The sequence below is a fragment of the Terrapene carolina genome, unplaced genomic scaffold, assembly GCF_002925995.2.
Source record: "Terrapene carolina triunguis isolate 2854851 unplaced genomic scaffold, T_m_triunguis-2.0 Scaffold67, whole genome shotgun sequence".
Taxonomy (NCBI): domain Eukaryota; kingdom Metazoa; phylum Chordata; order Testudines; family Emydidae; genus Terrapene; species Terrapene triunguis.
In genome coordinates this window covers 15,709,532-15,722,312 of record NW_020664418.1, presented here as the reverse complement: position 1 = coordinate 15,722,312, position 12,781 = coordinate 15,709,532, and the positions used below count along the sequence as shown (strand labels likewise).

General features: G+C 44.0%; 1 long non-coding RNA gene across 1 annotated transcript in view; it reads right to left on the bottom strand.

Moving 5' to 3' along the window:
* Window positions 1–12,781, bottom strand: part of LOC113406087 — a 134,876-nt gene that overhangs the window by 109,050 nt on the left and 13,045 nt on the right. The gene's annotated exons all lie outside the window — the stretch shown is intronic.

Genomic DNA, 12,781 nt, shown 5'->3' with positions numbered 1-12,781 from the left:
GGGGGCGGCCAGGGCTACAGCAGGGGCGCTACCACGCGGCCCCTCCCGCTGCGCCGCCTCCTGCTACCTGCTGCGAGGGCTCCGCTCCGGTCGGCGGGGAGGGAAGGAAGGGGACTGCCCTGCAGGGCGCTCTGGTTCTCCGCGCCGCCACCCCCTACAGGGCGGCCGAAGCGGAACAAGAACCAAAAAAAAAAAAAAAGCAGCCGTGCCGCCCTAGGATTGGGCAGAATGCCGCCTCCAACAATCTGCCGCCCCAAGCACCAGCTTGCTCAGCTGGTGCCGGCCCTGTTTAAGACTAACAGTTAGGCTAAGTGACTTACCTAAAACCAGACTTCTCCCTCACTGAGCCCCAAATACCCCTGTTCATCATCTGCATTTAAAAAACATCTTCCCATTTAAGAACCATACTGTGCTTTACAGACAGTAATAAATTCAGCTTCATTCACCCCCCTGTATGTTATGCATTATCCTCATTTTATAGATAGGCAAGTTCTTTAACCTTTGTGTGCCTCAAATTTTAAGGTCACCTAGTGAGTTAGTGGGAAAGCCAGAAACAGAACTCAGATCTCTTCATGTAAAAACACAAGATCTGGGAGCCATTAGACCATGTTCCCTTCCAATATTGCAAGCTTTAGACAGAATTATACTAGTAAATGTATTATTACTTTATGAGCTTGCTTGCCTTTTGTATTCTAAATAGATTTAATTTTTGTGGCTCAGTATAAAAGTTCTATGATTAAGAGTTTCTCCAGTTCAAAGTTGATTATCACTGAGTTACATATGTACTTTCAAATAATTAAGGGAACCACATCATGAGTGGGCTTTTATCTAGGAACTAGACACTTTATAAAGTACTGGACTTTTCAAAACAGGAAGAAAGATACTTAATGGATCGATTAATTTTGAAGAAGAGTCAACAATACTGAGAAAATAATTTGAGCAACCAGATTTGAAATTAAAATATTAGATTTACATTAAAAGAGAATACCAAAAGAGATCCATTCTTTCAGTTTTTCCAACACTTCCATGCTCACTTTTCTTTTCCCGCTGCTGCCACTCTCTTTTCTTAGGTCACGTCTACACTAGCACTTATGTCGGCATAGCACTATGTCAGCAGAAGATGCTCTCCCGCCAACATAGCTACAGCCACTCGTTGAGCTGGTTTTATTTTGTCATTGGGAGAGCTCTCTCCCATCGACATAACACGGCTACGCAAGCGATCTTACAGCAGCACAGCTATATCGATACAGCTGTGCTGCTGTAAACTTGTAATGTAGACATGGCCTTAGTGGCGTTCCTTTTTAGCAGAGAAGTGAGCAATGATGCCACCACCCCATCCAAAGGCAATCAGTTTGCCACCGTCAGCAACCACTCTGTTTAAAAATAGAAATCAATCTCAAAATGTGATTTGGCAAACAGCAGCTTAAACATTCAGTAGTTCTCTTTCCCTTCTTCACCATTTGCTATTTGTCCTTCCTAAAATGCACAACATGAAAAGAAACATCTCAAACAGCTCATATATATTTAACAGCTAGACAACAAAGAATATCACGTCATATAAATTTTAACACAAATCCAGTGTGTGAATCACATAATCTTCTGAGTAAGAGTGCTCTTTGTATAACCAGCTCCTGGACTGTTGTGATGTTTCAAACAGTAGTCTTCATTTTCTGATAAGGCTACTGTGACTTTTCAGGGAGTCACCAAGAGGCCTTGCCAGGAGTTAAGGCAACAACTGCTTCCTCCCAACATCTGTCGTAACTGAAAAACCAATGCCTTTACATTTCTTACAACCTGCATCGGCTTTTTCAGTATGGTTAGTTCTCACATATGTTACACACCTGCCAAACAAATGGCACAGAAAAACAAGATTCTGAAAATTCTAGAGCAGTGTTTCCCAAACTTGGGACGCCGCTTGTGTAGGGAAAGCCCCTGGCGGGCCGGGCCGGTTTGTTTACCTGCCCCGTCCGCAGGTCTGGCTGATCGCGGCTCCCACTGGCCGCGGTTCGCTGCTCCAGACCAATGGGAGCTGCTGGAAGCGGCACGGGCCGAGGGACGTACTGGCCGCCACTTCCAGCAGCCAGTTGACTGTAGAGGGTCCCTTTCTTGTTGGTCACTTTCACAAAATCCAAAGATTCATCAAAAAAGTAAACAAACCGGCCCGGCCCGCCAGGGGCTTTCCCTACACAAGTGGCGTCCCAAGTTTGGGAAACACTCTTCTAGAGCATAGTAGGGCATTTTCTACACTAAAGAAATTTTGCATACTAAACACAATAAAAAGATCACGGGACTGCAATAAGGCTCAGGACAATAATAATGCATTTGATGCAGGGAAGAAGACCTCTGTTCTTTGAAGAACTCATCTGAATCTTTGGTACTTTCCCTTCCGCACAGGAACCATGAAATGGAGTGGTGAGACAACAAGAAGGGGACCAGAAAGATGAGGAGACTGAAAGAGATACCCAAGACTTTATCATTATAAGGCAGACTAGAGGGAAATCACACACTGCCAGAACTTTGTATTTTTTCTGTGATTAAATAAAAGGCTCCATTCTCCAGAGATCTCAATTTGGTAATTCTATCATCACTAGAAGATTTAGAAAATCACTTTTTTTGTTAAATAGTTTACTGTGGGACAGGAAGGGCAGGTCACCCTTCAGTACTGACACATCTGTTGCAATACAACAGAAAATGCATTTTACAAAGTGAGTAAAAAACTGAAATGGGGAAACTTATGCATGGAGAGAAATCTACTTTCTAACACCACTCCTAATGTCAATTGATACGTTACATCACTCATATTTGCTAGAGATACTGATGCACATAACAGGTATCACCACCATTTAAGGTCCAAGTTTCTGCAGACTCCCTCTCTTCTCAATGAGCCTTTCAAATGTATTTAATGTTATTCTTAACAAGCATTCAGAGTATAACAGTAAATATATTTATATTAGTTTAAAAGAAGAAAGATTCTAATATGCAATTAGTCAGCCAACTAGATGGTTTTATATGACAGCTTCAGAGTTCTTCTATAGAACAGACAAAATGTATTGTTCATACAAGCAAAATCATCAAGATATTGACTGTAGAGGGTCCCTTTCTTGTTGGTCACTTTCACAAAATCCAAAGATTCATCAAAAAGACAATGCATTTCATTTTGTCATCCCAAGGACAATGGGACTTCAATGATATTTAACTGTTTGTCAGTGGGGATGAGTTTGGAAGCTTTATAAATGAAAACAGAGACAGACTAACATTTCCACTGTCATCAATAAAGCAGTTCAAAGGCAGTGTCAGTAAGATACAGTGATTGATTTCACAGTTCATTGGTCCAGACACTGTTTGTAAACCACTGACCCAAAAACACAAAGGATTGCTCAGGGCCTCTTTAATAGGGTATGTCAACTGAAGAGACTTACAGACTGTTATACAATGGAAATCTATTGGAAACCAAAGGGTGGTCTGACAATGTTTCCTAAAAGTCCTTTAAAGAATTTATTTTAAACAAACCATATTAACCTAGTTAACTGAACAGTGGTCAGACAATGCTAAATTAGCAAACTTTTCTAATTCCTCTCCCTCCTCCCTGGGACCATAATATGTAGTTGTCTCCCTTTATCACAGCACTACTGTACAGCTACTAAAAGCTTGCTAGGAAACTGCCATCAGTATCTAATTACAGCACAGCTAATCGATTTTCAAAAACACATGTATAGGTTTGAAGTAAGTCAAACATTTTACAAGTGCTAAAGATCCAATAGCTAATTCAAAAGCTTTAATACAGATTCAAAATTGACATCATAGTACTAAGATGCTAGTAAGATTGGACTGCTTCAGATCTTCAGTGCAGAAAGATCCTCATTTAACGTTACAACTATCACCTCCCCTCAACTTTTATTGATACTTAAGATGGCTGGATTCTAGTGTGCACATTCCAAAATTGCACGGCAAAAGAAGCATCTCATAATACATCAATTAACTTTACTAGGCTGTGTCCATTATTAAATGAGCTTTCCTAGTAAATGTTTCAGCCACTTTAGTGGTACCTACGCTAGTCCTTTTTCCCAACCCCTCCCACCAAAAAAAACCAAAAAACAAAAACCTTTCACTGGGTTCTGCTCCATCACCAGGAATGTTTAAATAGACAGGGCTCCTGCAGCAGCTAGCACCCTGCACAGAGCAAGTGTAAATGACATTGTAGTGAAAACACCCACCAGAAGCGCTTTGTCTACACTAGCATTTCACACGGTTGATACTATCTGTAGTGCTAACTTGGTCGTATCAGTTGTAGGAAATATTAAGGGGGGGTGGGAGGGGGGAAGCTATAAAAAAAATAAACCCACCCCAGAATGGATCCCTCATGGAAAACCACATTTTCATTATAAAGCTCTACCATGCAGTTAATTAATTTCATGTATGGAAGCCTCAAGTCAGTTACAAACTCCTCATAGAGCCCTCCACTATCTGTTCACTGCTTACTCTCTTCCCCACTATTTTTACATTTGAAAGAGGAGACAAATATAGAAACTTTGCCTACTGAGTCTCATTTCCAGAAATCTAGACCCAAACTAACGGTAAAGCAACAAGCTCAAGGGCTCCTGTATATTCCTCTCAAGATGCACAAACTGTGCTTTTGTAGCAGACTGCAACTGCACATTTAAAATTAAAACATGGCAGAGCAAAGGCAAAATAAATGCTAGTTTAACAGTAGGGTTGCTGAGTTTCTACTTGCACAAAACCAAACACCCTTGCCTTTCCCCCTGCTCCATCTGTCCTCCGAGTCCCCGCCTCTGCCCAGTCCCTTATCCAAGGCCCCGCCCCCACTCACTACATCCCCCCCCTTCCCCTGTCACTCACTCTCCCCACCCTCACACACTTGCTCATTTTCACCAGGCTGGCGGGAGAGAATGAGGGCTCCAGCTGTGGGTGCAGGCTCTGGGGTGGGGCCAGAAATGAGGAGTTCAGGGTGCAGGAGGGGGCTCCAGGCTGAGGCAGTGGGTTGGGTTGTGGGAGGGGGTACGGACTCTGGGCTGGGGGTGTGGGTTTCGGGGTCAGACCATAAATTAGGGGTTCAGGAGTGGGCTCCAGGCTGGGGCAGGGGGTTGGGGTGTGGGGGGGTGTGAGGGCTCCAGTTGGGGGTGTGGGCTCTGGTGTGGGGCCAGGGATGAGGGATTTGGGGTGCAGGAGGGGGCTCCAGCTTGGGGTTCAGACTCTGGGGTGGGGCTGGGGGATGAGATGTTTGGGGTATAGGAGGGTGCTCCAGGCTGGGACTGAGGGGTTCGGAGGGTGGATCAGGGCTGGGGCAGCGGGCTGGGGCATGGGAGGGAGTCAGAGGTGCAGGCTCTGGGCAGCACTTACCTCAAGCAGCTCCTGGAAGCAGTGGCATGTCCCCCCTCTGGCTCCTACGTGGAGGCGGGGCCAGGCAGCTCTGTGAGCTGCCCCATTCGCAGGCGCTGCCCCTGCAGCTCCCGGCCAATGGGAGCTGCGGAGCCGGTGCTTGGGGTGGAGGCAGTGTGCAGAGCCCCCTGGCTTCCCCTACGCATAGGAGCCGGAGGGGGAACATGCAGCTACTTCTGGGAGCCGTGCAGAGCCACAGCAGGCAGGGAGTCTGCTTTAGCCCCGCTGTACCACCGACCAGACTTAACAGCCCTGTCAGGGATGCTGACCGGAGCCGCCAACGTCCCTTTTCAACCTGGAATTCCAGTCAAAAACCAGACACCTGGCAACCCTATTTAACACCCTTATCATAAAAATCAACAATTATTCCAAATGTCTAAAAAAATATTTTACATATGATTGCATTACACTGTAACACAAATTATAATACAGAAGACTTTATAATATAGAGGAGCAATACAGCACAATCCAAGACATGTTTTTTCAGTATATTAAAGGTGCAAAACTAAGGCCCCAATCCTGCAAAAATATATTGATATAATTTTAATCATGGAAGTTATGTCTGATTTCGATGGGATTTCTCACATGCTTAAGGTTAAGCACATTTGCAAGTCTTTACCAGATTGGAGGCTATGCTGGTCCTGTATCATTTAAGTTCTAATAAGTGTGTCATTAAGGGGGAAAATCAGGGGGGATGTTTCAAGCTAGGAAGTTATTTAACACTATTCTGTTTTTTTCCACTCTTAAAAAGCACTAAGACTAAAATGTTGCTTTACATGTTAATCTTAATTTGTTTTCCAGTGCTCACTTGAAGAGTTGGTATTGCTGAAAGAATTAGAAGCTGTGAGGTAAAATAATCATTGAGGTGCAACATTGCCATAACCCCTCTAAACGAAGCAGTGGAAAGGAGTTTTCCGCAAAAAGGGGCCTGCACAGGTCCTCTTTCTTATATGATGAGAACAAATGAGAAAAAAACCTGTCTGCTATTTTAAATTTCCATCATACACTGCCCACCTAACATGCAGTCTTTTTGACATTAGTTGATGGCTGTATTGTCAACCCCAGAAGTTCAAAAATCATGAGGCAGATTCTCCCCTTCCCTCTTCCACCCCCCAAAATGATGAGATATATTTTATTTTATTTTAAATGGTGCTTTTGGGGCCAGAGATTAAACCACATTTTTAGACCGTCTTGAATTTTGAAGTCCCCCTGCCCACTCCCAATGTGTCTGAGACAATAAGGGTGTACAACAGAGAGTAAGATGATTTTGGTCCCTGCTACAAGAGCCCCACTGAGGGATTCAAACGAGACATGGCCCCATTGTGCTAGGCACTTTGCAAACACATAGGTACAAGACAGTCCGTGCTTACAACATAGTAGAAAGTATGGTGATGAGTTTGTGGTATGGGAATTAGAAACGAGAAACTAAATTTATCTCAAATAGAGTATACCAAAAATCCACTGGATGGAAAAAACTTTTAAATCACTGTTGAGCTGGGCAGGATTCAAACTGGTGACCTACAAGTGAAAGGCTCCATAGATCATTAGCAATGCCCTGAAGCATCCAGTTCCGAACAAGTGTTACTGTTGCACCTTTGCAAATGAAGCTTCCTTTCTGGAAAGATAATGTTCATTAAATCAAGCTCTAACCTTTTTGAAGCGGATATTGAAAGGGTCTTCCACTCTGGATTTACAGGAAAGTCTCCAACACACTGCTCTCAAGAGATGGACACTGAGGGCTTGTCTACACAGTGGGATAATGTGCATTAGAGGGTATGATTTCTAAAGCTCAACAACATGTTGCCCATTAACTGGTCAGTGTAGACCCTGCAGGTGTGCACTTAAGGTCCCCTAGTGCACTTAAATTTAGTACTGCTACAAACAGCATTACTTTAAAGTGCACTAGGGAAGTTTTATTGTGCACCAGCAGAGTCTACATGGACTAATAAATGTACAGCACGTTAGTGTACTTTAGAAATCACACCACTGTATTGCACATTATTGCATTGTGTAGACGAGCCATAAATCTGCCACATCCCTATTATTAAAATGGACAACTCATCAAATACAAATACTAAAAAAGCATCAGTAAGACAAATATTAGCACAATGTGACAGGTTGGGCCTCTTGGGAAGTCACCTGATGTGCTGAGATACCACTGAGTCTACCTGTTCTGCCAGAATGGGCCCCCTTTTACCTGTCTTGCTGAGCCAGGCTCTTAAAACCTCCTCTAACACACACACAGGCAGGGCCACACCCAGCTACAGATCAGCTCTGGGAAGACTCAGCTTAAGGGACTTGCTCCAGCACTCAGATGTCCACCTCCACCTGAGTACAGACCTAAAGATATAATATATTTGCCTCTTCCCTCAATGTGGAAGAGGGTATGCACAATTTCTCACCCCTCTCAAATTAGAAATCACATAAACCGGGTTATACTATAAACTACAAATAAATTTATTAACTATAACAGGTGTATTTTAAGTAGATACAGTGGTAGCAGACAGAACAAGGCAGATTTCTAAGAAAATAAAACAGAGCACACAAACTAAGCTTAATACACTAAAGAAACCGGTTACATGCAAGTTCTCACCCTAAATTAGGTTCTAATAATCTTCTTCCCAGGCCAGATACCCTTCCAGCCTGGGCCCAGTTCTTTCTCCCTGTTCAGTCTTAGTTGTTTCCAGCAGTCATCTTGGGTTGGGTAGCAGGGAAGAACTGACCACCTCGGATTACCTCACTCCCCTCCCTTAAATAGGATTTGGATAAGGCGGGAGTCCTTTGTTTCCTAGTTTGACCCCCCTTCCCTTACAGTGGAAAGTTACAAGAAGTCCTAGGTAATGTTTTAGTATCAGGTGACAAGGCCACCTGACTCTGTAGCGCCCTTGTAGCTATTCTTCACAGGCTGACCCACAGGTTCACAGGAAGACTAAGCTCTTTTACAGTCCATTGTCCTTGTTGATGGGCCATCCGCCCTGTCTGGCTTTTCCATTGTTGTACCTGAAGTGTTGGCAGTGGGCATCACCCAAAGTAGCATAGTTGAAATACAGATATATAGTCAATATTCCTAATTTCAGATACAGAAATGATACATGCATACAAATAGGATAATCACATTCAGTGAATCATAACTTTTCCAATGATCTCACATGAGCCATCTTGCATAAAGTATATCTCAGTTATGTCATATTCATATCATAAGAATATTTTCATAAAGAATATGGAATGACATGTCACATACAACATTCAAATTCACTTCTACATATAATATTTCACAGCATAAAATAATTCCAGTGATTACTCCAAAGTCTCTGCTGGCTGACAAAATCCAGGAAGCATGATTTCAGTGGTTAGACAGCTACAAAGGGTGAATGAAGAGGACCTGGTGAAGATAGCTTGGCACGAGACAGTGGTAGGAAAGAGATTCTGAGGAAAGCCAAGGAAGCAAAGGGTGAATTGTATCAAAGATGATGGTAAGCAGGTGGACCTTAGTGCTCCCGTAGATAGACAAAGATAGTGGATGCTTGCATGATGACCCGACCTCAGATGATGGGATAAGGGGAAGAAGATTACTCCAGTATCCTTACACTAACATTTATGCATGTATTCCTTCAACCCCATATGGGTTCATCAGGCAGGGTTTGAACCCACAACTTTCAGATCCACAGCACCGACCTCTTATACTTCCATTATAGGAGTAAGTAGTGATGGGAAAACATGCTGTAATTCTCTATGAAGACCAGCTCATGCATGGGGAGACACCACATACTTTGCCATTGGGTTACACAAGTACTGGTGAGACAGCAATAGCTGGGCATCATGATTCATGGGTTCTGTTCCTGGCTCTGGGAGTAGATCGTGGTCTTAGTGGTTGTAGGCAGCACAGCCAAATGTAACAATGCTTCTGTTTAGGGCATGTGGGGACCTGAACTTAGCACCTGAGGATGTAAAAACATAAGCCTTTACCACTTCAACTAATGAACCAAATGGCTTAGCATGGAAGTAGCAGCAGAGAAAAAAACCCTCTAATATGTGGCCTAATTGCTCAAGGATGACACAAAGAACCACACTTGTTAGGGTGGGTTACACAGGTACCTAATTTAATGTACTCTTTCCAAAAGACTGTGTTGCAATGAGACTGTAATCAGAGATCCCAGCTTTGCCTGAAGTGACCTTATGCAAGCTCTCTGTTATTTTATCTGGGAAAGTGGTGAATGATAGTTACTCCCTCCTTCTCCCAAGGTACTGCCAAGTTGTTAAAGGCAAAGAGCTGGAGCTAGAACTCATGGTAACTGAGCTTGCAGCTTTCACTAGGCTAGGTATCTATTTAATGCACCTATATTGGCATTATCATAGAATCTCAGTTTTTAATATATTTATTCTTCCAACACCCCTGTGACATAAGGAAGTACTATTATCCCCATTTTACAGATGGGCAACAGAGGCACAAGGGAGACTAAGTGACTTGCACAAAATTGCTCAGGAAGTCTGTGACAGATCAAATTCACTCTTCCAAGTGTCAGGCTACAGTCCTAAACACTGACTCATCCTTCTTTTCAGGGTATTGTATGTGGGCGTCTGCCTCTCTTGCCCTGGTTTTGCTTCCAAAAATCATATGAAGACTACAGATTTTTATATTATCATGACACTGCCTGCAGCAGTGGCCAAGTATGATAGATTTGTGAGTCAGACCAACAGACACTAGTCAGGATAACAAAAAAAGAAGCCCAAATGGTTAGTCTCCAAAGCACTGAATTGATCATGGAAGCAGGAGTCTCATCCCTAGCATTTGTCCCTTCAGGTAATTTTTATCATTACAGTGGTACATGGAAGCCCAATCTTACATTGGTACCTTATTCTGGTAGATACCATAAGTGCACATTGTAAGAGAGAGTCCTTGCCCTGAAGATTTTACAGTCTAAACAGACCACAGGCAAGTAGTGGGAGAAAATAATGTTTACCTCGTTTTGCAGGGGTTTTGAATTTAAGCACAAAGAAATTAAGTGACTTGTGTAAGATCACACCAGAAGTCTGTGGCAGAAAAGGAATTGAACCCAGTCCCCATTACCTTAATCACAAATTGTTATTCTCCTCCCAGGTCAGGTTTGAGGCATACTGGCAAGACACTGCGGGGAACTCTCTCTACCACTATGTGTACCATATTGCTCTATAGATAAAGATGGCTTCATTCTACTATACAGACAACAAGAATTAACCATATATTTCAGCCTGGAACTTTAACAATAACATTCATTAAAAGAAAAAAACTTATTAACAGCAGCCGCCTCCAACAGACTATTGCAGTAAGATATACATGCAAGACTACAGTACTTGAACTCAAGTACATTTTTCTTTCTGAATGCACATGAAGGCAATTGCATTAGGAGAAGAGCCCATGTAATAAAAGTCTCCCCTTATAATCAATGGTTAAAACAGATTCTATTTTCTCCATATTATCACAAATGTAGATTTTGAGAAAGATGGAACACTTGTTGATCTTTGGGTCTGATAATGATAATCAAGGTTTAAAATATGTTCTGACATACACCTCTACCCCGATATAACGCGACCCGATATAATACAAATTCTGATATAACAAGGTAAAGCAGTGCTCCGGGGGGCGGGGCTGCGCACTCCGGCAGATCAAAGCAAGTTTGATATAACGCGGTAAGAATTTTTGACTCCCAAGGACAGTTAGACGTGTATATGGTCATTCTACACCTATTTCAATATCAACAAGAGATACTGAAACCTCAGAGCCCCACTTCAACTATAAAATTAAAAATTACAGGCTACCTTTCACAAATATGAAAATGTACCGCACTTTAAAAATGAATAAAACATTATTTTCTATAAAGAACAAACATGTATTCAAGTTATTTTGAAAATCCTCTCCGATCTGAATTACCAGAAGTGTGGACAACAAAAATGTGTACTCCAGAGTAATTTATTAACCATCAATGAAACTTCAACACTCTTCATCATTTTGCAGACACTGATCCCAACAAATTTAATCCATACATAAGAAAGACTGTAAAGAATATTTGCAATAATGATTACAAGTACACACAAAATAATTGAAGTTCTAAGAATCAACAGAAGTCGTACGGCCTTGGTCTAAAATATCCAGTAAGCCAGAGGCAATCTTTCACTCGCAACCCATGAGACTTTCAGCACGTGGACCAAAAGGGAAACAATCTCTTTTGAAGCCTCTCTCCCCCACATCCCAAAAAGGCCTTACAGCCAAAATCCTGATTTTAGCTTTACTTATAACATTGGCAGAGGCGGATTTACAGTAAAACACAGGGTGCCCTGGCATGACCTCCCCCTCCCCCTCCCCCCCACCCCCAACGACAGAGGGTCCCAGGGCCAGGCAGCTGCGGGGGCAGAAGCTTGGTCCTGCCGGCTCCTGGGGCTCCGCACCCAAACTCCCTCCTCCCCCACCTCTACCCCTGAACGTGCTGCGTTCCCACCCCTCCCCCTCAGAGCTTCCCCCACCACCAAACAGCTGTTTACTGGTGCTCAGGTCGCTCTGGGAGGGAGGGAGAGGAGCGGGGCCGCAGTGCGCTCGGGGGAGGAGGCAGAAAAGAGGTGTGGGCGGAGCTTTGGGGAAGGGGGTGGAATCAGGGTGTGGCGGAGTAAAGACGGGGCCCCTGCACTCCCCCTACACATACCCCCCCGAACCCCCTGCTGTGAGCCGCTAAGGGCAGGGGGCTGGGGTGGGGCAGGGAGCACCCCCATGACCCCAGCCCACACCCCCAGCTCCCTGCCCTGATGCTTGCACCCCCTCACACCCCCAGTCCCCCCGAACTCCTGCACCCTCCCACACATACCCAGCCCCCCCACACCCCATGCCCTGACTCCTGCACCCCCCAAACGGGAGCTCTGCACAGCCCCCCTCACATGCCCACCTGCACCCCTCGCACCAAATGGGAGCTGCCCCAGGTAAGCACTCCACACTCCAACCCCTGCCCCAGCCCTGAGTCACCTCCCGCACCCTAACTCCCGGCCAGACCCTGTACTCCAACCCCAGCCTGCTCCTGCACCCTAACTTCCTCCCAGACTCTGCACCCCCAGCCCCCTCCAGCACCCCTGGGTGGCCAGACCCCACACCCCAATGCTTTTTTACCTTTTTTTTTTAAATAAAGCGCTCTTATCCAAAGCCCTTTACAATAGTTAGCTAACGGTACAAACAATATTTGGAAAGATCATTAAGTGGTCCACTGAGACCCTCAGCGATTTTCAAGTGGTCTGTGGAAAAATAAGTTAGACTACAAAAACAATCAAGGTACCTCACTTCATTTTAATTTACTTCCTATTACTTATAGAAGGAGGAGGAAGAAAAAAAGAATGAAAATGGTGGCAGGGGTGGGGGGAAGGGAGA